At 44.0% G+C, this 25,702-nt stretch overlaps 1 protein-coding gene and 1 long non-coding RNA gene across 3 annotated transcripts in view; one reads left to right on the plus strand and one right to left on the minus strand.

Moving 5' to 3' along the window:
• Positions 1 to 15,734, minus strand: part of ITGB1 (integrin subunit beta 1) — a 324,864-nt gene extending 309,130 nt beyond the window's left edge. The window contains exon 1 of one of the 2 annotated variants that reach the window (XM_085631856.1): positions 15,503 to 15,734. The gene's annotated coding sequence lies outside the window, so the exon portion shown is untranslated. The remainder of the gene's footprint in view (positions 1 to 15,502) is intronic. The other variant, XM_085631854.1, reaches the window with a different exon arrangement.
• Positions 15,711 to 25,702, plus strand: part of LOC146789600 (uncharacterized) — a 192,862-nt gene continuing 182,870 nt past the window's right edge. The window contains exons 1-2 of the long non-coding RNA XR_014970129.1: positions 15,711 to 15,861; positions 17,499 to 17,605. This is a non-coding gene — a long non-coding RNA (uncharacterized LOC146789600). The remainder of the gene's footprint in view (positions 15,862 to 17,498; positions 17,606 to 25,702) is intronic.

Below are 25,702 nucleotides of genomic sequence, written 5' to 3' on the forward strand. Positions count from 1 at the left end.
ATCATTCTTCTAAATACCTTCAGCTCCTGCAATGTCTGAAGACCCATATGGGATCACCGCCATGGCTACTACAAGACTCCCCTATTTTATCCTATTTGCACGTTTGGGGGAAATTTAAAGGTGTTACCTCCGGTATATACAAAATTTTATCGTCCCATCTTTTCTCTAAATCTCTTTCACACGATCTTCAGCGTAAATGGCAAGCTCGCCTCTCAATTTCCTTTTCCGACACCGAATGGGATTTGATTCTAGAGAATTTGAACAAGGGAGCTCGTGAATCAAGGCTCAAATTTTGTCTTTTCAAAATACTACACGATTGGCATTGGTCTCCAGTCAAATTGCACAAAGCTGGTCTTCTTTCCCATTCTAACTGCTGGAGATGTACCAATTCAGGTTGCGATATTACTCATATCATTTGTGAATGCCCTAGTATCCAATCCTATTGGGCTTACATTGGTACTACTTTGAATTCCACTATGCCCCTAAAATTGCCACTTACACCAACTAACATTCTCCTGCATGACTTACGCCACTCCCCAAAGCTCTCGAAACCACAACTTCGTCTTTTTCATACCTCACTTGCTACTGCTAAAATATGTATCCTGCGTCATTGGAAATCATCTTTGCCTCCCTCTCAGGAAGATTGGTTGGTAGCGATGATTCAGACTGCCTCACATGAACGCACTATCTATAACCTTCAGGATCAAGCTGACACCTTTCTCCGAATTTGGTCTCCATTTCTTAAATCAAATACAGCTAGTTCCCCTGCTTCTACTTCTACCCAAACACATTAATCAGCTTTTACCCTCTCTTGTCCTTTGTTTATTTCTTTTCTTTTCTTTGCCTTCTGTATCCTTTGTTTTATTCGTTGTAGTGTTCTTCTGTCTTTATTTAATTACTTTCTCTTTGTTCTTTCTATCTATATTTCCCGCATTTCCATTGTCTAAGCTTTTTCCCTTTTCCTCTCCTTATAGGTTATGTCTTTATAATGTATCATCCTATGCCTTGACTTCATTATTACTTCAATTAGTATTTATCTATTTAAATGCATATTTATATCTTATTTATATCATATTTATTCATATGTATATTTCATCATTATTTCTTTCAACATGGATCTATTTTCTCTTCATTTTCAGTTGTCTATGCTTTGATGTACTTGTTTTATAAAAATTCAATAAAAAATTTCAACACAAAAAAAAAATACACATCTAGCCACGGCACATAGGAGGAAAGATCATGTGTATCATAGGCGTGTATCCGCATGTTGAACCGCAACTGGAAATTACAAAATACATGATTTATCTAATATTAGTGAGATTTCTGCATTCTGCGAGCGGCGTTCCTTGAGAAATTTTCCCCAAAAGTGTACTAATCGTGGGCATGTCCACAGCATGTGTATTAAATCCGCCTGTTGTGCATAGCAGCGGGGACATGTATCTACCGTATCTGGAAACATTTTGTTTAGTCGTTGCGGGGTCAAATAAGCCCTGTGTATCAACATGTATTGAAGTTTAAATTTGGGGTGGCATTCTTATGGTGTTCCAATATCTTTCCCCATTCCTTATCTGTTAGTTCACGGTACATATCCATAGTACCATTTGTCTCTAAGTGGCTGTAATGAAGCCGCTGCGTGTGTACGTATACCTCTGTACAGCCACCTGGTTAAGTGTCTCCCATTACCCATTGGGTATTGCATGTGTACCAACTCATGAGTCGGGGGTTCTTTTCCATCTGGAGCCCAAGTATTTATATATTTGCTAATGCTAGCATGAAGGAAATAAGGAATTGGGAACACTTTGTCCCCTATGTCATGGTTCAGCAACAAGTTATCTGCGAACAGCATCCCCACTGTATCAACCCACTCATCCGCCCATTTGGATATGCACTGTGTAGAGACCGTCCTGGTCAGCGTGGGGAGCCCCAGCACTGGGATGTTAGGCGCGTAAGGTAATACCCAGTTAGTATAACAGAGTGCTTTTTTCCAGTAACTTAGCGCCACTTGTAATAGTGGAGATACTGTTATTTGGGGCCTACTTTTTGGTAACAGGGCATGGAGAATTCCCTTTTCCCAAGTCTGTTGTGACATACCCATCTCCTGCCGATGGTGACCTGCAATCCAATAAGTGAGCCATTGTAATTGGCTTGCATAACAATATGCTTTGAAATTCGGGACTCGCAAGCCCCCACGGTCCGTGTCTAGTTGTACTTTTGCCAGTCCTACTCTATGTCCTTTTCCCAAATCAATTCCACCTAAAGTGTATCCAAAGACATGTGTAGGGATCGATATTGGTAAATTGGTACAAAAATAAATAAAAAAAGTAAAGTAGTCCAGGAAGCATGACCATTTTAGAGATGGCCACCCGTCCAGCTACAGAAATTGGCAAAGAAGTCCAGAACGCTACCTGGGTTTTAAGCGAGTTAATTGCACGAACCAGGTTAGCATCCAGTAGATCGCGTGCCTCCCTATAGATTTGTATACTAAGATATTTAAAAGTAACAGGTGCCGTAAGGAATGTCCAGTGGCCAAAACGAATAGGATCCACTTGTGCCGTGTTTGTGAAGTAATATGCATGTGATTTGGTTTTGTTTATGGACAATCCTGACAATACTTGATATTTGTGAAACACCGTGGGGATGGGCTCGTGGTCTCCTTTGAGATCGTTCAGAGATATAGTATTATATCATCTGCATAAGCAGAAATAATGTGAGTGGCAGCCACAGTTCTAAGACTTTCATCAGCTGCCATTGCTCGTATCTTGATGGCCAATGGTTCAAGCGCCAACACAAGGAGCAAGGGTGACCGCGTGGGCATCCCTGACGAGTGCCTCTTGCTATCCGGTATTGCCGCGAGATGTGGGCTCCAGTATGAGCGCGCGCTGTGGGGTCCGTATTCAACAATCTTACCGAGTTCACATATTAGTTTGGTATTCCAAACTTCATGAGGACTTGTCATATAATTCCAATGTAACGTGTCGAATGCCTGTCTCAAGTCCAGTGACACACAGCCTACCCCGTCACCATTAATCGCCACCGATGTCAAAACTTGATGTAATCGCCGGATATTAAGGGCAGTACCCCCACCAGGCACAAAACTACATTGATCTTGTGTATCAATGTTGGTAAGTATTGAAGTGATCTATTTGCTAATATTTTACTTAATAGTTTGTAGTCTGCATTTAATAATGAAAGGGGGCGATATCCTGCCATATCGGTAGGTTTCCTACCCGGTTTTGAGAGGGACGTAACCAACGCGTGTAGTGGGGGGAAGGGATCCTGTTTCTAGTGCTGCCTGGTATAGTCGTTCTAATTGGGGGAACTAGTGTTACCGAGAACGTTACACAAAATTTCACCGTAGCATAGGCATTTTATCTTTAGATAATCTGCTAAAATAGTCACAAACTTACACGGCATTCCATGCCTGAAACAACCACTTTGTCTAGTTCCAGCCCGTGAGTAGATAAGTTGACCAAAAACACCTTCCCACCCTGTGAACTGGCGCCTTTATGGAGACTTCTGTTAGCTTAAAGCTGACGTGGAGTGGATAGACTAATAGACACGTCTGTTTTTTCCCCTTTGGAAAGTTTAGATCAACCTATGGCAATATTTTTGGTGCCGTTATGTTAATCCCGGCCAAGTCACTGATGTCGAGCACTACTGGGTTACAGGGCACTGATAAAACCTCATGATAACGACAACTGACATTTATTTTGTTATCTTTCTTTACCTTGAACGTTTGAAATCATTCTGCAATCATAAGGAAAAAATAAAAAATAAAGACTCGCATGAACACGGACTGTGCAGGCGGACTGTAAAACACAGCGCGAGAAAGGCCCAATTCAGTAATGCATCACTGCGTGAGCGTTACTGGCAATGGTTTCAATATAAAAATGTGTACACAAATTTGAACGTCTACATTACAGGAAGAGGCTACATAGGCTAGCCGAATGCTTGCCATGCTCATCTTAGGTGAAAATGGATGTGCACCAATAGCAGGGCTCCGTAACTGTCAGGGACAAATGGTATCCTCACAAAAGGATATTTCTGAGGTGTTTACGGAACACTTTCAAGAGGAGTATACAGGCCAAAGTGTAGAGTGCCCACGAGCAGTGATGTCGTATCTGGCTATGATCCAGATGCTAACTTTAACCAGCGATAACAGGGACAGTCTGGAGGCCCCCATTACTAAGGATGAGATAATGGCATTAATAAAGTCATTAAAATAGGCCATGGCCCCAGGTAGAGACAGCATACTGGATGAGTTATACTAGAATAGGGGACATAGTTGAGCAGCAGTTGGCGGTTTAAACGGAGGCATATAAAAAAGGAGGTTGCTCCTGGCATCCCTGAGGGAAGCACTTATAGTGATGTTGCCTAAGCCGGATAGGGATGGATCGGCGGTGTCCTCCTACCGTCATCAATGCAGACGTTAAAATCCTCAATAAGATTTTGGCCGAGAGACTGCTGGCATACCTACCTCAGCTGATAGCGAGGGCCATTGCTGGTTCATCCTGAATACAAATACGCTGTGTAACCTAAGAAATCTGTTGCGGATACTGCATTCGCTCAGTTTGCAGGATGACCAGTATGCGCTAGCGCTGCTCGACATCGAACAGGCATTTGATTCTTTATCATGGCAGTTTTTGTGGGTGGTGTTGCGTAAGGTAGGCATTGGGGGAAGCTACACAAGATGGGTACAACTACTGTATAGTGCCCCTATGGCTAGGGTGTGAGTAGGGAAAATGGTATCGTAGAGCTTTGCACTGAGTCTGGGGAACCGACAGAGGTGCCCCTTATCGCCATTGCTCTTTGCTTTGGCCATGAAGCTGATGGCTTGCCGCGTATAAGCGCTATGAGAGTGGATAATCCATATTGGGGGGAGGCCACCCATGTGGTATCCCTTTATGCAGAGGACGCAATAACATACTTGCGAAGCCCAATGTACTCGGTCCCCATCATGCTGGCGGTTCTAGACGAGTTTGGTGAACACACCGGATTGCACGTGAACTGCAACACACCCACATTGTTTCCCTTGGGTGTACTGGCAGGAAGGCCGGAACAGAATCTGCAACCCCTCGATCTTCCCTGGGAACCGAAGATGGTCAATGTGAGAAAGTGCCCTCTTTCTGCATGGTAGCGCCCACTTTTTGCTGAACTACTGATGTGCTTTGACTGAGTGTGCCCTGGGCTCCTGCCAATCAGGTGTCCAGGGCCTATGTTCTTTCCCTAAACCTACATTAAAAACAAAACCCAATTGGCATCTCTGGCCACAGGTCAGCCCATGGTAAATGGTACCACAGGTACCCAGGGCACTGTGACCAGGGAAGACAACTAAGGGCTGAAGCACTTATTGTGCCTCCCTTAGAGGCCCTGTACCATTACACTTACATACTGCCTTTGCAGGCTGCGTGTCTTAGTGCACAACAAAGTGAAGAGTCGACACGGCACACATCCCTGTGTGCCATGCCTACAACCCACTTCACTGGCATAGATCAGCCACTCCTCTAGCTGGGTGCCCTATACCAGTGGTGAGGGTACAGGTGCATGAGCCCTGTACCCCTACAGTGTCCAAGTCCATTCTTAGACATTGTAAGTACAGTGCTGCCATTAAGAGTATATGGTGCTGGGGGTTTGTCATTACAAACTCCAAAGCACCATAATGGCTGCATTGAAAACTGAGAAGTTTGGTATCAAACTTCTCAGCACATTAAATCCACACTGATGCCAAAGTAGGATTTAATAAAAAATGCACACAGAGGGAATCTTAGAGATGCCCCCTGAAAAACGACCTACCACTAGTGTCCAGGGTGAGTGGCTGCTTTCAGCTGCCACCATCAGACATATTTCTGGACCCCTGGGTCGAGAGCCTGCTGCTCTCGGGGACCGGAAACAATGCACATCCTGGGACGAGGTGCCAAGCCTCCTCCCCCAGGATGGGCAGGGTCCCCACCGGTTCTGATGCCCACATTGGGCGGGAGAACCAGCGGGAAAAACAAGTGGGGAAGAGAGAGGTGTGCCTACCTCTGCCAACTCCACCCCTCAGGTGGGGGAGGCGAGGTGAAGCACAACTCTCAGTCCTCGCCATCTTGCAGATGGGGGGACCCAGCCAACCAAAGAAAGGCTTATACCTCCCTCCCTCTGGAGGGTGGTATAATAGGGGGTGTACCTACCCCAAGGAAGGGACCTATTGGTCCCAACCTTTAACCTACCTGTAACGTCCCTAAACCATTGAAAGCTACAGGGCACCAGACGCCAAAACAGCACTCTGCACCTGGCCGTGCCAGTGCCGCTGAGGGTGTATCTTTTGTTCTGGCCTAAACCCCCATTTGCCCTGAGCTTAAGTCCAGGAGCTTTGCTCCCACAAACCAGTTTCCTGCTCATCATCAGCCACCAACCGGAAGCGCCCTAGCCCTCACTGGATAACATTGGGCCTCAGCACTCTGCACCCAGCCGCCCTAGTGCCACTGAGGGTGTAACTAGAGTACATCCTTGACCCTGGGGGACCCCTGAGTCTAACCCCAGAATACCAACTCCAACAACAAAGTACTTACCTTTGAACCGATAACACGATTTTCCTCCATAGGATAACATTGACTATTTTTCTATGAAAAGTTTTTAAGTGTGGAGTTGGAAAATCTAAGAAATCTGTACTAAATAACAAAAACGCTTTTACTTACCTGTTTACAGGAAATGTCCCAGTGTAGTATCCAGGTATACAACACTGTGTAAGAAAAGTAATCTGAAAGTAATGTGCTGGTCATTTTACTAAAAACCCCAAAGTATATGTACTGTATTTACAAAGCATTGCATTTCTCAACAATAGTACTGTACATCTAAACAAAGTGCATATACAATTTCAATCCAAACTGTGTTACAACTGTATATTTACTGCAAAGTATGCATCACTTACCTGTGCCAGGCTTGCTTGGTTCTAGGAAATAAAATAACTGAAAGAATATTTCATACAAAAACAATTGGTCTGAAGTTTAGTCTTTGAGTGTGCGAATTAATTTGCTGACTGAGTGTGTACAAATGCTTAACACTATCCTCTAATAAAGCCTTACTGCTCGACCACACTACCACAAAGAGAGTGAGGTGCTATCTACTTTACCTCTGCCTACCGTTTGGGTTCCACTGGACTCTGTGCACACTATACCTCACTTTGGTATAGTATATACAGAGCCAGCTTCCTACAGCCAAGTATTTGGGAATCCGAATTACACATGGGGTTCAGGACTTCGAGGAAGGATACACGGTTGGGGAACTGGACGTCCTGAAACGTGCTATAAAATTTTGGAACACACTTCGACTATCCCTGGTGGGTAAGATTGCCTTGGTAAAGATGGTAATACTCCCCAGATGCCTATACATCTTCCAGGGAACAGTGTTTGCCATACATAGATGGATCTTCCTAGATTTGGATAAGCTGATAGCGGAGCTACTGTGGGATACCATGAGGAAAATAGCCTAGCGTCATATTGAAACGTACCTGGCAGAGGGGTGGACTAGAATTGCCCTGCTTAGAATATTATCTGGCCACAGCTCCAACGTGCAGTTCACTGGCTGGATGAAGACGACAATAGGGAAAGTAGACAGTTGAGGGGCACATGTGTGTTGGGTATCCTCTGCCTGAAATTCTGATGATGGGGTCGTGGGCCCCGGCGACCTTGCCCTATGCAGTTCGAATGGTCAGTGGGGCATGGGAGCGAGCGGTTAAAGCATAACTGAAAAGGGCTCTGTATGCGCCAGACATGAGTATTTGGGCATTGTGCCCATTCAAAAACATTGAACGATCCATGTCCCTACACAAATGGCGCGAAGGCGGCTGCGATACTTTAGATCTATATCTAACAATACGTTTATTACCCTGGCAGACGCCATAGAAGTGTTTCAGCTTCAGTTCCTACAATTCGTTAAAATAGCAGCAACAGTGCGAGAGGTTTGGCCAATGTTTCCTGAGGTGCCGCAGACCTCCCGGACACTGGAAGTCCTGTTAGACATGGCTGGAGGGATATATCCCCCTGAGGAAGGATGCACCCATAGATACATTATCGGTGCAACATAAATGGGAGGCACACATCAGGACGCCATCCCCTCGGCAACAGCCTAGAAGGTAAAGCCACTCCCACCAAATGCGTGCTTCAAACTGTTGCAATATAACGTGATTCACCATGTATATCTTGCTCCCAGTAGATTACACGCTTGGAACTCAAGAATGTTCAGTGGATTGCCCCCGCTGTGGGGGGCGGGCTGCCGATTTCTTACACATACTATAGAGATGCCCAAACATAGATAATTACTGGCAATCAGTGTTGACCAGACTAAATGTGGTCACGGAGTGGGGGATCTCCAGAGAGATGTGTCAATGCCTGTTGGGACTCATTCACTTTAGAAAGAAGAAAAAAATTAAGCGGAAGATTCCTTGTCCTGGGACAGACGTTAGCGAAACGTAGGATTGTAATAGGAAGGTTGGCTCCAAAACAGCCGAAAATCGAAGACTGGCTAAGGGATAGGGCAGAATGGATAAATGCTGCGAGGTGTAACATGAGAAACACACATGAAGATGAAAAACTAGAGTATGTACGATCGAGGGCACACAATGCTTGCAGTGCTACTGACACCACCAGATGAGCTTCCCCCATAGATTATTGGTATACTGAAATCACAGTGCAGGTATGATGGGGGTTTCTACTGGGAAGGGGGCGGGGGGCACAACTCAATCCTATTCTTTCTATGCTAGGATACTAATGTATGACATTGGTCCACTGTAAATGCCACTGATGTAATGCTGTATGGATTTCGTCCTTGTATGAGATTATCTGGGTATGGTGTGGGGGGGGGGGGGGGGGGATATTCTCTGGGGAGTTTTGTAAATACCCTTAAATATTCAGGTTTATGGGTGCGAGTGGACTCCCAGGGCACTCCAACCCTGGAACTACCATATCTAGCCTGCCTCCAGCTCCTGTATACAGAGTTGCGGAACAGTGACAAAAATCAGACTTGCAATGCTATCATCCATACCGTGATGTAATACAAGCCCTGGGCCATTATCAAATATCCAATATAAAGAGAGGGCAGCCACACTTTGGCCTCAATTACTGCATCGCATCAAAGGGGACAAGCGTTTTTTTTTTTGTTTTACATGACAAGTAGATTTCTTAAGCATCCCATTCCTTGTTTTTTTTTTTTTTTACAATTGTCCACACACAAGAAGCAGGATGAATTCCATCTCAGATTAATTATTGCACATCAGTGATACCCTGATGCTATCACAAGAACAATTTAACTGGAAGGACTTCCAAAGAGTCTTCGTGAATTACGTGCACGTTAGTTGACAAGGCGTCCTTCACTGAAGTGTTGAGGGGGCAATTTTTACAAATAAATAGGACTTATGATCCAAATTGACCCATGGATAGTGCAGTGTGTTTCGAATTCGGTTCTAGGGTCCACGGAGAACCAAGAGTGATTTCTACGCTTCTTTTGCACAACCACGCCTAAGGAGGTTTACGTACTGTCTGTCTAGCTGTACGATTTTATAACCCGGTCATACATTTTTGGGGGAGACCTGGAAACACCATTACAGTAGGTCGAATACGATGCTCAGATTTCTTATTTTAAGGCTGGGGGCGGGGTCACCAAGCTTTCAGGCTAATGAAAACAAAGCATATTGTAAATGCACTCACTCATTTAGGCTCAGCAAGTGTGCTTTGATCGGCTGCTTTGTGACACGTTATTGCCTGGCCTTTGGCACATCTCATTCAATATGAATTTTGGGTATAAATTATATACATTTGGAAGAGTCCCTATGACATTCTAGCATATAAGACAACAGAAATCATGCAGGAGTTAAAAGTCCTGATATTGTGCAGAATAAAGCATGTAGAGTGACATAAGAACTCTGGTACGGACCTTAGGAAGGAGGTACTAACCAGTAAGTGCACTATGAAAGTCCAGAGCAGATTCACAGCTATCCTCCTACACATTTAAAGCTGATGGATAGTAGAATCAAGATAACGTGGTCATATGCTGGGCCTTTAAACATTAAATGTAGAACCAGACAGTTAAAGCAAAGGAGCCATAATACTGATGGAATAAGCAGTGAGGGTTTTACGGAAGACCCACAACTGGTAAACTACGTGCAGTAAAAGATGGTCAGCATACACTGAACAGATGCACTTAACACAATATGAGCATACTCCTTGGTCCTTGTGACAAACAGCAAGTACTCACTGTAATTGCTTCAGTACTGAAGAAATGACAATGAAGATGTATGCAGGGTTTTTCCCTCACACAAGAAAGAAACTTAACACCACAAGCTAAGTAATGTACCATCGGGTGTAATGACACCATTCAAACATTTCAGAGAAAATTTGCATGGCTCTATATGAGCCCTTGGGCGTGAATTCACGTCCTGGGTTTCCTATATATTGCTTGCCAATTAAGATTGTGAGTTAAGGATATGTGCTGATTTAAGATAACTCGACCCAAGAAGTGATGGGTAAATTGGCTAAAGTACAGTATTTTTAAGACCCTATCCCACACGTAGTGCATCAAACAGAAATTAACCCCTTCGATGCTGCTCAGATTCCGCCAGTGTGCTGGCGGAATCTTGCGCGGGTGTGGTCATGACGGAATGGTTCCGTCATGAGCACAGCTCAACCGTGGGTCATGACGGAACCATTCCGTCATGAGCACCGAAGGGGTTAAGAGAAACTACTGTCTTATAAGAGCCTTCTTGAAATCCGAATTAATATGTGGGAAAGCTATAGAGAATTCAGTCAAAACGTGTCTAGTTTCCCAAATACAAAAATAATTGGGAAACACCGATTTTGAGCAGCAATGTGAATGATGACAAAACCACAGTCTATGTTACTAGGGGCTGCATTAGATGCTACACAACCGAAAGGCAAGCATGAACTGAGGCGCGTTTCTAATCACGCAAGAATTGCAAAATTTATTGGAACCCACCGACTACACCTCGCTTGTGTTTTGTGATCTGTATACGTCCGAACATGTGTACCACTCTTCTTGTAAACATGCACTGTTACTCTGTATTCATGTTCCTCGACTAGCTTCTCCTGCCTTCTACCAAGCTGCATCTATTTGCTAATTGTACATTGTCATATGGTCTTGTATGGTTTCATATTCAATGGTGAATAAATAAAGTTACAAACAAAAAAAATTGCTAAATGTGTGCCAATAGTCTCCACCAGGAATTAAGCTCTAGCAAAAATGTTGCACAAAAGGTCACTCATGGAATTAAGTTGAAGAAAACGGTTTTACGAGTTAAAGGCATCCAGGTGCCCTGCCAGTTTGTTCTGCCATAGGCTCTTTACAGTAAAATTGCATGGCAATTAATTTATTGTGGGAAAAATTCCGAAAGAGAGAATATAGTAAATACTAATCTTCTCCAAAAAGCCATGGAAAGGTGGAACAAAGGATAATGCTGGAATGTATAGGCATACTGTAAAAGTACAAAATGTAGAACTGTGGAAGAAAATGTGTGTGGTTTTGAAAGAAAGACAAAACGGTAGATCTAGATGGATCAATTACGCTATAATCTAGGTAGGAGTAATCATTAGGGCTACAATCAATAATGTGAATGTATGAGTCACCTTTAGCAGTAAGAAGTGCAGTACATGCTTGAATGGTGTGATATGAACAGCGATATGACACTGCTCCAGTCCAGAATGTTCTAATGTAGTATTTGTCAGTTGTGTAGTTGCACAGGCGACCTGAATCATGGGCTATTTATACAGTACTCTTGGCTACAGACTCTTTGTTGAATATAGAAATCCAATGTTTCTGTGTTGTCTACTTCATCCTGGGTTGCACAGCCCTGCTACACCAGGCCATGTGCTCCAAAATTCAACCAAATCAGGCTGATGTACTTCTGTGACACATTAAGCTACAGTGCTTTGAGTTGCTACGAGTAGAAATGGGTACCCAAATATCTAAAACTTCACAAAAAATACAACAGAATTAGAATAAAATAGAGGTACAGATATCTTCAACATTTTGAGAAAGACCAGAAAATATAAAGTCCACTGTATGGTTGATGGAAGAGCATCTAATACAATGAGACTCGATAAGGGGTCTTTCCCATTCAAAAAAAAATCTAGTACAATACGCGTATGCAGCTGTGGTGAGGAGATATTCTTGGGAACTAACTGGGGTAATTTTGGAACGGTACGCTGTGGTAAGTGAATTTACATCTTAAGACAGGCCGACTCCTGTAAAAAATCTACTTAACTCAAATCAGCTCAAACCCCACAAAAGAACTCATACGGTCAATGTTATCCTTTCCAAGTTAACTTTTAATTGGCGTTAGTTCGGAGTTCACATTCACTGCAAGACTTGAATCTAAAAACACAAGCCTGATAGATATGCAACCACACACACACCGCTTTCTAAAACAATACAGAAAGGTGGCAATCATAAGGGGATGCTCTAAACCAGTTTCAAACTGGTGTAAAGTGATACCCCTCGATATAATGCATTACAAGAACAATATAGGTTGAAAATAGAAGTGTTATTAACCTACTATATCAAACTCAGTAGGGAAAACGAGAGGTATGAAAAGAATGACACAAAGAACGCTAATGATCGCTCAATCAGACTCCCGTGGCCCATTAAAACGAGACACTCCGACAATATCATCTTTTCACACAGTCTAGACAAAAGTAAATGGAAAAAACACGCTCTGGGGTGTAGGTTAAAAACCAAGAGTGGGGCGGTGACAGATACCACATCAAGCTGGATCACAGAAGAGTAGATGAAGCGGGATCATGTGACTTATGCCCACTTAAGTTTCGCACCTTCGGGCAAAATTTCAACGCAACACCACAAAGACTTACAGAAGTTGTCTAAACCAGGTGTCTCCAACGAGTAGCTCGGGAGCTACTGGTAGCTCACCAGCACCCTGAAAGTGGTTCTCAGAGTTGAAGACAAGCCAAGACAATCTCAGAGAGTCTATGCATATTAAAGAGGTCAGCACTGCTCATCTCAAAACACTTGGAGTGAAACCAACCAAACCAATAGCAGAGCCTTATAATAACACTCAAATACAAAGTTTGGTTACAGGGTCTGCCACATGACTGTCTGCATCCGCTCTATCTGTCACAGCACATATGTGAACAATGCACTATCAAAGAATGACAGTAGTAATCCGTGCTGACCAACCAAAGTGTGGGACTGTAGGAGCCACAGAGAAAATGTGTTAGGAGCATGATCAACCCAAGAGCTGAGAGGAGCAGAGTATGGATCCAGAGCAAAGAAAAAATAAGAGCTTCATCTGCATTCATTTATGTGTATGTCTGTCTGACATGGTATCCCTCCCTAATAAACAGTGTTGCTTACTGTAAGCTACACCTAGAGTCAAGGACCATCAAACGTTTATGCTGGCCCGCATTATAAGGGTTTTTATCTTTGGTGCAATTGGGTCCGTTCACTGCATAATAGTGCCCATGGTGTAATATTAGTCATCCTTGACTATTACGTGTATTACTTAAGAGTAGTTTTCCCATACCGGCTGCCATCATTGACATATTAAGAGCATGACTGGCCTACTTTTGGTCACCCCTTGCAGAATGATGTATGTTTCGCACATAATAATGGCCATAACTAATATGCGTTGGGCATCCTGGATGTTATGGCATCCAGCTTTGGTACGTTGACGCTGGTAAAATGGTGGCCATTATTCGCACAACATAGGCATCCTTGGTGCTACGGTGAACATCCATTACCTATGATAGCAATATCTGGGCACTTTAAGCAGAATCGGTCTATGTGAGGCATTTTACATGATAGTACTGATATTTATGGATTGTGTGTTTTCTAAAGATGATAACTGATATTTTAATGGCAAAAATGTTATTTTAGAAAAGGTTTTTATTCTGGAAACTGAGTTTGGTTGCCCAAAATGGAAAATGATATTTGATATAAATAAATATGTGTATTTTCAAAAACTAATATGAAGGTGAAGACATATTATTTTGATTCCAAAACACATTGAAAGTTGATAGCCGAATGATAATTCAAGATGAGTTGGGGGGAATTTACTGCTCTAGTTCTGTCCTTTGTGCCGCAGAGCATTTGATAATTTGAATGCAACTTAATTAGTAAAGTGGTGGCATTTAATAGTGAGATATGTTTTCCAGTCATTTCTGCTGGTAACCTTGTCTGGAATGCATGGGGGATCACTACTGATAATCCTGCTAAGAATGGTCATAGTGTAATGCTAACACATGTTGCCACTATTTTACAGTGATAACATATTCTAGTTAGTAACTCAGCAGAAATTCCCTTGAGCAGAAGTAGCTCTCAACACAGAAAAGGTTGAAGACCCCTGGCCTAAACTGAATTCGGAGTTTAAGGCTCAACGGGAAGGCGAGGAGATGTGGCCAGAGTCGTCGACTGTGGAACTGGGAAAGCAGGAACAGGTTCAAGTTCCGGCGTCTGCTCAACATCCCGCAATTCTGGGCAAACCGCTTAAACTTTCCAGGGCCTAAAAACAAAAAAAAATAACCCAACCGTACGTCATGGAATCTAGTGCCCTTGTAAAGCGCTCTAACGTCCTTGGACTAAGTTCGCGCTCTATAAAACTGCAAAATAATTTAAGAAAGGGAAGGATGAAAATACAGATACTCTAGTAGTTAGAAATCGTCCAACAAAAAGAAGCAAGGAACTTAGCGGAAAATATCTACGGAGACACAATCCTCGTCTTTAGTACAAGTTATTTATTGCCGAGGCTAGACAGTCAGCTCTTCCAGTGCAGAGGGCGAGCGGCCAATGGGCGCCGGATACTTTACTGTAACTCGCAGCGGATGCAGCTTCCCAGGCAAGATAGAAGCAGCAGGAAGCAGAGCCCCGCCCGGGGCCTGCAGCCCCATTCCTAGCGCAGGCGCTCACTGCCTATTCAGAGCACGGCAGTTCGTCGGTGGGGTATGCCAACAACCCAGACACCAACATGGCAAATAGAACACACTGGTCTGCAAATACACAACCACCTGGCAACTCAGGCTGCACAAGCGCTCAGTTAAAAAGCACAACCCACGCCAACGCTGCTGACAAGACAGACTAAAGGAGTGTAAAACCCACCCCAACGCCATACACTTAACGGACAGAGCTGTACAGACACCCCACACCCAAGGCTGTACATGCTCCCAACTTTTCCAAAGCTAAAAATGCAAAGCCAAGTCAGACTGCACTCACACACCACCGGCAAACACGATAGCCACAATCCATCTAGGCCACCGGCACACAAGCCTTCCACACGCAAGCTCCACACCAATTTGATAAGACACCTCAGTTTTCATGTCTTGGGGCACAACGACGAAGAGGGTGTAGGCTTCTTGCCTCCCGGCTTCTTGCTACGGAAGACCTCTCCACTGGTGAATACAGACTAACCACCATCTTCCTTCCGCAATACAATTTGGGAGGGTAATATTTGGGATAAGATCCGCAGTTATCTACCATTCTTCACAATGGATCAAGCTCTCACCTTAGCGGGCAGCGGAACATCCAACGCGGGGCAACAGGCTTTTCCTGTCTGCGGGACCCCGGTCCGGCCGAGGTACGAAGTATACCCGCAGTCTCGGCTGCACCGCGCTGCTTGGCTGGAAGGCGTTGACACTCCCCACAGCTGCCGCTCCCCTCCCCCTGTGCTTACCCTCGGAGGGCCCACCCCTGCCGCAGGAAACACATTCCTCGTCCGTGACGTCAGCGCGTGGGCAGCATGCGAGAGTGGAAGAGTGACCCTGCAGGCTTCTAACCAACGGGCCGCTGAGCGACCAAGCAAAGTAGTACAATCAATCCAGACTTTCAGTCGTCAGTGGAATTAATGTACCTCATACAATTAAAGTAAGTATGCAGGAAAAGCAATTATACGGGTAAGGTCTTCTAGTTCCTATCTAAATAATTCCGCGTTTCTGTCCTTAAAGGAAAAAGTTGAGACTGTTTGTTTAAAATCATGTATTTCATTTTTTGATTGTAGAAACGGACTACTTATCGAATATTACTCAAACGTTTACAGTAATCATTTATTACCCATGTATTATATGTAGCATTAAACAATAACACTAGCATTTCAAACATGGCTGCTAACGTTACACATGTTGGTCGTTTTCCCTAACATGTTAGTCCTTCGTCTAAATGATCACTAAAGTACTGTATACTATTATGCCCTCCCCCGTGGTAAATGCACTGGGTATATGTAGAGATTTCTACTTACACGTGTATGTCTGTGCCTGCTAGACCTGTATCTTCCGATGTTCGTAGATATCCCACCGGAAGTAAGAGTCTGGTTAGTCCACAAGTTACTAATTAGGTCTGCGCTAGCACTGATTCAGACAGGATGTGCAGGCGTGAGTCCAAGCTAGGTTTTTGTCTACATTTCCAATGAATCACGCCGCCTGTATTGCAGATTAAAGAACATTTCACTGATTTAGAGTGGACAGCGTCTCTAATTTCGAAATTTTGCTCCAGTTTAACCAAAGTCTAAACAACATACTTTTGAATCTGTGCACTAGGCATATGTTAGTGGGGTGATATATAAAAAAAAATTGAAACATTTACAACTAAATACATTTTTAGAGCGCGAACCTTGGATGTGCCAGAGCTCTCTACAGCGGTATTTCTGAACACATTTTATGTCAAGGCACAGAGACCACTAATATGCATATCTCCTTTATTGCCCTCACACACAGCAGCAACAAATAATCTTAGAATTAGTTTAGAACATTCTTATAACTCTAGAACAGAGGTCTTCAAACTTTTTTGGGGTGAGCCTCCCAGCTAAATTGTTTTAGATGTCAGGCCCCCCACCTCCACCTGAGTGAAATTTCTGGAATCTGGTACTCTACATAATCGACCGCCATTCGCATATTCCAGGCCTTATCCTGCAACAAATTTAAACACAGTAAAAGTGTTTAGTAAACTGCAGGTTTGTGAGTGTGTGTCGTTAAATGACAGTCTTATTTCATAGTTCAAATAAAAAAATTCCAAGATAAAATGTGCGCAAATTGTTTTTACTTATGCAGTTAAGTCATAATGGGACAGTGTTATCAGGAGCAGCCCTTTCACCTCCTAAATAATTACCCACAAGTCAGGCAAATACCTACCAACCTCTTCATAAACATTTTGAATGGCAGTGAGCAACTCAGTCCCAGACTTGTTGTTGCACCTTCTCAAATTGTTGAGCGTTACTAATACAATTGAAGGCTTTGTGATAAAATGTGGGTAACTATCAAAGGAGTTGGCCATAGCAAGCAAGGAAGGAAAGCCTAGCACATTTATTTTAAAAAGAAGGCTCTCACAAGGGGGTGACATCCCTTCCTGTGATGTCATGTGACACCAATGCTCATTGATTATGCTAATTAGTCCCCCCGCTTGTTTTTTTAGTACTTGTGCTCTGAGTGGGGGTTTAGGACACAGGTCAGGCTTATGTTTAAAAAAATAAAACTAATAAAAACTGAATGATGATGCCTATTTTATTTCAGAGCGATGTTGTCTGACAGACTTTGTGGTGATCAAATGGATCTGGGACCAGCTGCACAGTGAACAGGCAGCATTGCAGTGCATTTAAATGCAGCGGCGGCCGGCGCAGGTAAGCGCGGAGAGGCAGCGGTGGGGTGGGGAAGTTGACAAACAACAGAATAGGTCAAATTAAATAAATATATAAAACCTATTCCATCTCCCCGCCCTGCTCCACCACCCCACCACACTTACCTGCACCAGCCGCGACTGATGTGTGAGCCTCCAGGAAGTGGGTCTAGGCAGAGAGTAGAAAAGATTGTTAGATGCTGAAAGGGTTTATGGTGGATGCCAAAGGCAGTGTTTAATTAATAAATGCTTCGGCCCCTGGGCTTTTTTTTTTTATCACATCACTTCTGCCAGCGCTGGCTCTTCCCAGTGCAGCGGTATACCAGGACTGCCGGGTCTTGAACAAACCAACACACAACACCTTCTTCCTCAACCCTGTTTTTCCTTCCTCTGTCTCATTCTTGCAGGTGGTTTTTCATCTCGGGCTTTAGCCCTTTGTCTCTGTTTTCACAGCTTTCGTGTCCTTTTTCTTTCCCCCTATTCTGCTTTGCTCTCTCTTGCTCAAAGTTGGATGTTGAAAAAAAAATCTCGGTCTCTAAAAATAAGTACCGGGGGCCACCACCTCCCACCTCCAATATAAAGGAAGCTGCCCACATGTGGAGTCAGGTCAGGAATAGACTGGTTGGAAGCACTGTTCGTAAGATCGCCCTTTGCCCCAGAACCACCCTTGGCTCAGTTGCCACAGCCGCCTAGGTGCTGCAACGCTAATCATGTTGTCATTTATGTTTATTGCTTTTATGCTTTCGATTGTATTACTATATAATTGTACGCCGCATAAAGTGTGCACATTATTTAGTCAGGCGACAAGAGGCGCTTTAAAGAGGTCCTAAATTAAGAAATAAATATAAGACGTGAGTTGCGTATATTGCAAGAAAGCCTTCTGTTCGACACAGGCATGGGAAGGCTGCAAAAATTTCCCATCATCAAACGCTCTCTTCTGCCTTTCTGCAAGACTGGAGACACCGTACCTTTCAAGCACTTTGTTGCGGAATCACGATGAGGCGTTTATTTGGGTGCAAAATGAGACAGCAGCAAATTGTGCGAACTAGCCACACTTGCAATTAACATAACTGCCCTTTTGCTGCTGGCACAAAATGAGCATGGCACAATACAGTACATGTAAATGCTAAAAAAAATATTGAATATTTAGGTTCAGGGACACATGCTCAAAGGATGTCAACCATGTCAGTGATGAGAACGGCATTCTTCATAGCTCTCACTTTCTTTTATTTGCTTTCTGAGGCTCCCAGCACCATTTCCACTTAAATTCTATTCACTTAGTAAAAATAGAATGGTAGTTGCTTAATTGATTATACTCTCTCATGTGTTGGAACCTCAGCTGCAAAACCGCGTGTGCAAATTGCCCTTCATTTGTCCCCTAACCCATTTGTTTTCAGCCTATTATACATAAATATCTGTCTTAAAATTGTTCTCTATGAGAACGATGTATTAATCAAGCATGAAAAATGGCTACATTAAATGTACACTTTTGTAATTTGAAAGAAAACCGTGAGTGTATGGCATGCCCATCCATATGGCGAGCAAAGCAAAAGCAAAAGGGATGATGGACGGAGTGTTGAACATTGCAAGCACTCACCCCCAGTCAACTGATCTGGGTTTAATCCATCATCATTCTTTAGCTCACTCTGCCACCCCAGTTCAGACACATGCCCATCCTTATGTAATCAGCCCTGCCAAGTACCACGCATCAGGCATTAGACTAAAGATCTGCATCACCGCACTGAAATGCAAAGTCACGCATTATAGCGCATCCTCATCTTTCAAGCTGGGAGCGCTGTTACAATAAAGCACCATACTAGCTGCATTGGCAGCGCGCACTGCACGCTAGTTCCGGCAGGCTTGGGGGCTCTCTGGCTCAGCTATAGCTCATCTAAGCTGTACAAGTTACAAGGACACCCGACAGCGCTGCAATATCACTGATGTCAGAGGAGCCTGGACAGGTGAGAGCCCAATTGCTACCAATTGTGTGTGAGTTAGTTGCCTGACATTTGAATTTAGGCGGGTCTGGCTCCTGCTTCCTGTGGCGGGAGTTGGTGGGCTGCCTCACAGTTTAAAGTTGGCTGCTGGCAATCATGGATTTATTTATGGCAGGCAGCACAGCTCGCACGCATACTACATTGGGCCCGACCCCACGTTGGCTGTGGCACACAATTATTGCTTTCTTTTGGGAGAGCTTGTATCTGGCTGCTGCTACCGGGGCCCAACCCCACCGGTGCCATCAGGGATGTCTGAGCTTGCTGCGGGAGACAGTCAACTACAGTACTAGGCACAGTCGCTGTTTGCGGCTAGTAGGGAGTTGATGCCCGTTGCTGTCCGTGTTCTGAGTCAGGGCAGTGAGATTTGTATTTTTATCACCTCGTGGCCAGTGGTAGAGAGAGGTTGATGTGCGCCGAGTTGAGGTGCTGAGCCCCCACGTGCATCTGGTCCGCTGCCTCGGGTATCTCTCCTCTCGGTGGAGCCTTAGGAGAGCGGGTGACGGTCTATGCTCTCGTCTGTTTGTTTCTGTAACGCCCTGAACGTCTCAGGATCGTTTACAGACACGATAATGAGAACGCAACCACTTGTGAAGGTTTAGTTATTTTAATGAAGGCAAAATTAATACAAGGAATAAACAAAGGTTATAGTCACTGGAATCCTCCAGGCAAAGTACGTTACCAGCCCACAGCACGGATGGTCCTAGCCGTCCTCTGCATATACGCCGATCCCGGCGTATGCCAACAGAGGGCAGAAATGAAATGGCCGACAATGCCAATCGGTAGGCTGTGAGAGGCACGAAGAGTGTTGGGGAGAATCGAGGAGTCAGGGAAACACCCAGCCGGGGTCTCTACCTGAAGGGAGCAGCCGCTCAACCTCTTCCTCAGACTGCACCGGGACGCGGAGTCACCTCCTGGTGATGCGTCACCGATACCCCAATCACAAGCAAAGAAGACTGAACCGAGAGCAGCCGCTCGATCGATCCTGTGGACTTCCGAGTCTGTAACGCGGCAAACACCTCCTGGTGTGCGTTATAGCTGGCAGTCCCTGTATCTCTGGTCGGGCTGGGAGTTACGACTCCAACCAGCAAAAGCGCCACTGCGCTTTGACTCAGCCGAGTCAAAAAGCGAAGCTCAATGGTTATCCGGTAGAGCTTCCGGGTCCTTCACAGGTGACGATGGGGCAAGACACGGCCCAGGGAGTAACGACTCGACCTACCTCCGTTCTTGCCTTACTGGAGCACCACTCCGGAACACTGCTCTTCACTAAGCAGGTACGTCGGTGTAAACACAATATCCGACAGCGTTGTACCTCCCGGTTCCTCCCTTTATAGGGCGTGTTTTCCTTGAGTTATGTAACAGCTCTCCTGTTTACATAAGGGCGTGTTTTCCTTGAGTTATGTAACAGCTCTCCTGTTTACATAAGGGCGTGTTTTCCTTGGGTTATGTAACAGCTCTCCTGTTTACATAACCTCTCAACCGCTAAGCATCCTGGGAGATGTAGTCCGTTTTCGCTGGTTACCGTTTTCCTCCCCTCGCATGACAGGAATTCTTGACAGTTTCTTGGTAAAGGAGCCCCCATCATTGGGCCTCCTTGCTTCTTCGGAGCTACTTGTCTCCCCTCCTTGACCAGTGAACTGGCTGACTGACTGGGAGGGAGGCCCTCTGCAACAATCATGGCTCCTCTCACCATCAGGCCACTCTGAGCCTGGAGCAATTGTTGTGCTACAAGAGGGGCTGATGCCGGCTACCTCACTCTTGCAGTTGCTTCAACACTTCCATCAGACAATGCTGGCCCCTAGTATATCACAGTGAGCCTTATAGCAAATAGTGAGGCCAGACACCACAAGGCATAGAGATAGATGGCTTTCTCAAAAGGTGAAGTAAGTAGTGAGAGAGTGTACAGTGCACTAAGACACCAGCGGGCGAGTGTGTGTCTCATTTAAATTCATTGGCAGCACCTGATGAGGCTGCTGCCTGCAGTCTGTGGGTGCTGGTCGTACAGTGTGTTTCACATTACAACAGTTACTCTAAAGTAACACTGTTTCTCGATGCTAAAATGGGTGTAATTTATGAATATTTAAATGTTTCTCTCATCGTCATTGCTTGATTTTACTCACGAGAAAATGTCACTCATAGCCCTTGAAATGTGACTCATAATTACACAAAAATTATGGAAATGTCACATATAGCACTCTGAAACCTTGGTAGCTATGTGTAATTTAAGGAGCAACTTTGCCTCCTTTATGTGAAAATTAATTCAGAGAGCTGAAATGCTTCAGCTGCAGTGGGTGGCAGGGATTCTCCTCTGCTATGAAACCGAAAGCAAAGGAACGGACTGTCCGTTCGCTTTCGGTTTCATAGCATGGTAGACTCCTGCCTCCCACTACAGCTGAAGCATTTCATCTCTCGGAATTCGCTTTCTTTCAAAATTACAAAAGTATGGGCATTTCGTGCCCCATTAATTGTGAAACAATGGAAGGTGGGATCTTTGGGTGGAGGGCGCTCCCCCCTGAGATGGCGTCGCGCTGCCCCAGGGGGGCGCACCCCTCAGATTGAAGAACTCTGCTCTAGAACCTTAAGAACATGCATAATATCTCAGAACACAAAGCCCACCGCCTCATTTTGTTGCTGCTCATACACAGATAAGTACTAATTTATTATTACTTATAATAGTATGTGAGATTCCGTAGTAGTTGGTGTGATTGAAGTATGTTTTTGTGTGTATTATTGATCATAATTGAAGAGAGTTTGAGTTTTTGATTGGGGAATCTTTTATTTATGTTTACAAATCATTATTTTCAACAGTTAATTTTGTAAATAGTCTGATTACTACTATTAATTGATTTAGAGGTGTAGTTAGGTCTTGTATTTGATGAAATAGTATAGAAAATGTAAAAGGTTTTGAATGTGGCATGATTATATGTTGTAAAGGAATAGCAGGTTTATAGATTTACTTCGGAAGGCTCGTTTTACTTAGTTGTATTTTTTTCTTTTGATTTTTGATTATATAATAGTATTGGTTTGGAATAAGGATTTTGTGTGAGGCAGATATGTGGTTTTAAGAAAGCTCGTTAGGCCGAAGGGGTCCGTTAGCCAGGCGGGTTTTTATTTGAATAGAGCTTACCGTATCTTGCGCTTGCGGTAGACTCGTGAGAGGTTACACGTGTTCCTACCGATCTCGTGCTTGCGGTGGGCTCAAGAGAGGGTTCTCACAGGCTCTCTGTTGGCGGCAGGACTCATTATGAGCTTGTGAGAGAACGAGCGCACGGAGCATGTAATTAGAACAGAGTTTTGTCAAGTTGGGCCCGCTGTACACGTTACGTATGGCGGCCGTTTTAGGAGATTGGGAAGAAACATTCCCTTTAAATGAGAAGTATAATGGCCACTTTTTGGGCATTTGTCGATCGCGATGTGAGGAGAATAGGGGCATCGCAGCTTTGATTGGTATGTGTCAGTTACAGATAAGCTGTTAGGTTGAAGAAAGCGAAGGGAAAGTACTTTTGTGGTGGTTTTTGGCATAAAGTTTTAGTTATGGAGCAGGAAAAGGGTGGATCATTGGATGATAAAATGAAACAGTATATGGGAAAATATTTGGGGAATTAGTGGATAATATTGATAAGAAAATTGATACTTGTGTTGAGAGGCATATGAAGGAGATATGGTTAATAATGAGGATGAGGTATTTTTCTAAATTGGAGAAGGTGAACCAGTGGCTCGTGGTTCAAGGCCGGTGAATACAAAAAAGACACTTCAGAGAAAACTTACAGAAGTATTGATGGAAACAAAAAGGGCTGGGTGTAAGGACCAGAGGTGGGAAGTGCTATAAAGGCCAAAGGTGACACTATAAAGGTGAAAAGAAAGACCCATAATATAGTAATTTGTGATGAATCGTCTTCTAGTGGAGATGTTGTATTGACATGCAAATCTGATTTTGAGGAGATGGAGGACGAGAGTGACAGAGGTAAGAAAATACATTTTAGTAAGAGGATTACATTGGAAATGGCTGATTTTGTTGATCCTCATGGTGGGGAGATGTTTGATCCTCTTTTAATTCAGCATACTTTGTCACCTTAGTGGAGCCCCGCAGAGCATGTGGCAAAATATGTCTCATATTGGATTAATAAAGAGATCCCTAAGGAGGTAAATACAAGGTTACGATCAGAATGTCCAAGACCAACATTGCACTCAATGGTGGGCTATACGCCGGAGTTAGATACGAAGATGCTAGCCTTTTTGAACAAAAGTGGCAGAGACCCTATGAAAGGGTTAGATAAGGGACTGAAGGGATGACAAGATAGACTTTTCGACATTCTAGGACCTTTAACAAAGGTATTTGATTTGTGTGAAGAGGCGCATTCCAATAACACAGTTGTGGATTTTTTTGAATTATGTCAATGGATACAAAGAGCAAACTGTTCGCTAGGTAATGCAAACGCTGCTTTGTGCGTGTAAAGGCGCAAAAGTTTATTGATGAAAATAGACCCAAAATTGGCGGAATTAGCTAATATGGAATTTGGGGAGGAGTGCAATGGCATGTTGTTTGGGGACGAGTTTGTAAAAGACATGTCCATATACGTTGGGGCATTCAATTCTTTACAGAAGGTGCAAAAAGATATTCATAAGGTTTTTGGAGAGGCCGGGAGAATGCAAGGTCGATTCCCCGGCTGTGGACAAGGGATTACTCGTGGTGCATTCACACAAGGATTTAGACCGTATGGATATGGATGTAGAGCTTATCAGGGAGGATTTTTTCTTCAAAGACAAAGAGGAAGGATGCGTGGTTCGCGGAGTGAGAGGAGAACAAGAGGTGGAACAGGTGAGTTTAAAAAACAACCGTCCATGTACCCTGGTACAGCTGGGCGGCAGACTAGCCCAGTTTCATTGAGATGGAAAGAAATAACGAAGGATCCTTGGGTGATAATTACTGTACAGGGATATCACATAGATTTTGTAGGGATTACAGTGCAGAAGCGTTGTCCAAGATTGCTTCATTTTTCAAAGGAGCAAGAGATTTTGGTAACTCAAGAGGTAGATGTACTTTTCAAGAAAGGGGCCATATAGAGGGCAGATCAAACCCCAGAGAGTTTTGTAAGCAATATTTTTTGGGTGGCAAAAAACAACAAGGGAATGAGGCCGGTGATACATTTTAAAGAACTAAACAGTTGGGCATGTTACAATCATTTCAAGATGAAAGGAATTCACATGTTAAGAGACTTATTAAGGATAGGGGACTGGTTAACAAGGTTGGATTTAAACAATGACTATCTTACAGTATTAGAATGTGTAAAACAAAGGGATTGCCTTCAGTTCAGGTGGAAGGCGAAGAGGTGGAGGTTCAAGAGCTTGCCGTTCAGTCTGACATTGGCACCATGGTGTTTTACAAAAGCTATGAAGCCGGCAATAACTTGGTTGAGGTTGAGAGGGATCAGATTGGTAGTATACTTGGACGATGTGTTGATAATGGTGGAAAAAAGAATACTGGCTGTAGAAAAGACAGAGTTAGCAGTGAGGACTTTAGAGGACCTAGGGTTTGCAGTGAACAGGGAGAAGTCTTGCTTGATCCCAGCGCAGGAAATGAATTTTTTAGGTTTTTAGATTCATACCTTGGAGGGTGTAATGAGGTTACCAATGGAGAAAATGAAGAAAATTCGGAAGGAGTTGAGAAGAATGAGGAAGTCGGATCGAATATCTCTGCGTCAGATTGCAAGATTGTTGGGGTTGTTATCAGCGTCAATCCATGCAATTTTTCCAGCACCTCTGCATTACAGGGCACTTCAGAATGGGAGCAAAATATTCACAGAAAGTGGAGATGAGCAAGGAGGCAATGCTGGAGGTGGATTGGTGGTTGTTGAATATGGAGGCTTGGTACGGACGGGCTATTTTCGGGGAGGTTCCGGAGATGGTGATAGAGTCAGATGCAAGTCTATATGGTTGGGGAGCAAGATGTGGATCTGTAAAGACTGGGGCACGTTGGTCAGAGAAGGAGGAAGAAATGCAATACATTGTTTGGAATTACTAGCAGGGTCGTTTGCTGCGTAGAGTTTTGTAAATGACCAAGTGGAGTGTTGTGTGTTGCTAAGGATAGACAATATATCAGAAGTTCA

The sequence above is a fragment of the Triturus cristatus genome, chromosome 10, assembly GCF_964204655.1.
Source record: "Triturus cristatus chromosome 10, aTriCri1.1, whole genome shotgun sequence".
NCBI lineage: Eukaryota > Metazoa > Chordata > Amphibia > Caudata > Salamandridae > Triturus > Triturus cristatus.